A 2,691-nucleotide genomic window follows, 5' to 3' on the forward strand; every position below is an offset into this window, starting at 1 on the left:
GGACCCAATTCCAATGTCGGACAGAATCACGCGCATAGGGAACAGAAGCGGTGCAGGCTGACTCGGCAAGGAACCTGGAAGCTCACCATGTCGTTTCCCAGGCCCGGCTGCAGCTCCCGAGAGGATTCCGGAGGCCTCCTCGACCAGGGGCTTTTCGACGTGTGTGGTCTTGGCAGCCAAAGAGGGACCCTGACCGGCACCGTCCCTTGTGCCCTCAACTGAGCCCTTCGGGGAGACCACTGCCCTGCTGTGAGTTCATCGCCTGGAACGTCCTGGGACCGAACCCTAACCCTAACCCTACCACGAACCAGGACCATCCCCCGGAACCTAAGCCTGCCTCGACACCTAATCCTGCATTTGAGCCGCCTCCTGGCATGGGCCCTCACTTCAGCCCTCGAGGGAGATCACGAGACCAGAGTCGCTTCGGCCCTGGCGACGTCCCTGGACTGAACCCTAACCCTAGCTAAGGCTCTCTCCTCATGGGGACCCAATTCCAAGGTCGGACAGCATCACGCGCCTGGGGTCCAGAAGCGGTGCAGGCTGACTCGGCATGGAACTTGGAATCTCACCATGTCGTTTCCCAGGCCCGGCTGCAGCTCAAGAGAGGATTCCGGAGGCCTCCTCGACCAGGGGCTTATCGACGTGTGTGGCCTTGACAGCCAAAGAGGGTCCCTGACCGGCACGGTCCCTTGTGCCCTCAACTCAGCCCTTCGGGAAGACCACTGCCCGGCTGTGGGTTCGGCGCCTGGAACCTCCTGGGACCTAACCCTAACCCTAACCCTACCCAGAAAAAGACCCTCCACCGAAACCTAAGCCAGGCTCGATCCCTATTCCTGCATTTGAGCTGCCGTCTGTCATGGGCCCTCATTTCAGGCCTCGAAGGAGATCACCAGACCGGAGTCACTTCGGCCCTGGTGACGTCCCTGGACTGAACCCTAACCCTAGATAAGGCTCTCTCCGCATGGGGACCCAATTCCAAGGTAGGACAGCGTCACGAGCCTGGGGTCCAGAAGCGGGGCAGGCTGACTTGTCAAGGAACCTGGAAGCTCACCATGTCGTTTCCCAGGCCCGGCTGCAGCTCCTGAGAGGATTCCGGAGGCCTCCTCGACCAGGGGCTTATCGACGTGTGTGGCCTTGGCAGCCAAAGAGGGATCCTGACCGGCACCGTCTTTTGTGCCCGCAACTAAGCCCTTCGGGAAGAACACTGCCCTGCTGTGAGTTCGGCGTCTGGAACCTCTTGGAACCTAACCCTAACCCTAACCCTTCCCCGAACCGTTACCTCCACTGAAACCTAGCCTGCCTCGTTCCCTTATCCTGCATTTGAGCCGCCTTCTGGCATGGGCCCTCACTTCAGCCCTCGAGGGAGATCACGAGACCGGAGTCGCTACGGCCCTGGCATCGTCCCTGGACCGAACCCTAACCCAAGCTAAGGCTCTCTCCTGTTGGGGACCCAATTCCAAGGTCGGACAGCATCACGCGCATAGGGAACAGAAGCGGTGCAGGCTGACTCGGCAAGGAACATGGAAGCTCACCATGTCGTTTCCCAGGCCCGGCTGCAGCTCCCGAGAGGCTTCCGGAGCCTCCTCGACCAGGGGCTTATCGACGAGTGTGGTCTTGGCAACCAAAGAGGGACCCTGACCGGCACGGTCCCTTGTGCCCTCAACTCAGCCCTTCGGGGAGACCACTGCCCTGCTTTGGGAAAAGCGCCTGTAATCTCCTGGGACCTAACCCTAACCCTAAGCCTACCCCGAACCAGGACCCTCCACCGAAACCTAAGCCAGCCTCGATCCCTATTCCTGCATTTGAGCCGCTTTCTGGAATGGGCCCTCACTTCAGTCCTCGAGGGGGATCACGAGACCCGAGTCGCTTCGGCCCTGGCGACGTCCCAGGACCGTACCCTAACCCTAGTTAAGGCTCTCTCCGCATGGGACCCAATTCCTACGTAGGACAGCATCACGAGCCTGGGGTCCAGAAGCGGTGCAGGCTGACTTGCCCAGAAACCTGGAAGCTCACCATGTCGTTTCCCAGGCCCGGCTGCAGCTCCCGAGAGGATTCCGGAGGCCTCCTCGTCCAGGGGCTTATTGGCATGTGTGGTCTTGGCAGCCAAAGAGGGACACTGACCGGCACCGTCCCTTGTGCCCTCAACTCAGCCCTTCGGGGAGACCACTGCCCTGCTGTGAGTTCAGCGCCTGGAAACTCCTGGGACCTAACCCTAACCATAACCCTACCCCGAACCAGGACCCTCCACCGAAACCTAAGCCTGCCTCGACACCTAATCCTGCATTTGAGCCGCCTCCTGGCATGGGCCCTCACTTCAGCCCTCGAGGGAGATCACGAGACCAGAGTCGCTTCGGCCCTGGCGACGTCCCTGGACCGAACCCTAACCCTAGCTAAAGCTCTCTCCTCATGGGGACCCAATTCCAAGGTCGGACAGCATCACGCGCCTGGGGTCCAGAAGCAGTGCAGGCTGACTCGGCATGGAACTTGGAATCTCACCATGTCGTTTCCCAGGCCCGGCTGCAGCTCCCGAGAGGATTCCGGAGGCCTCCTCGATCAGGGGCTTATCGACGTGTGTGGCCTTGACAGCCAAAGAGGGACCCTGACCGGCACGGTCCCTTGTGCCCTCAACTCAGCCCTTCGGGGAGACCACTGCCCTGCTGTGGGTTCGGCGCCTGGAACCTCCTGGGACCT

The sequence above is a fragment of the Prionailurus viverrinus genome, unplaced genomic scaffold (genome assembly GCF_022837055.1).
Source record: "Prionailurus viverrinus isolate Anna unplaced genomic scaffold, UM_Priviv_1.0 scaffold_69, whole genome shotgun sequence".
NCBI lineage: Eukaryota > Metazoa > Chordata > Mammalia > Carnivora > Felidae > Prionailurus > Prionailurus viverrinus.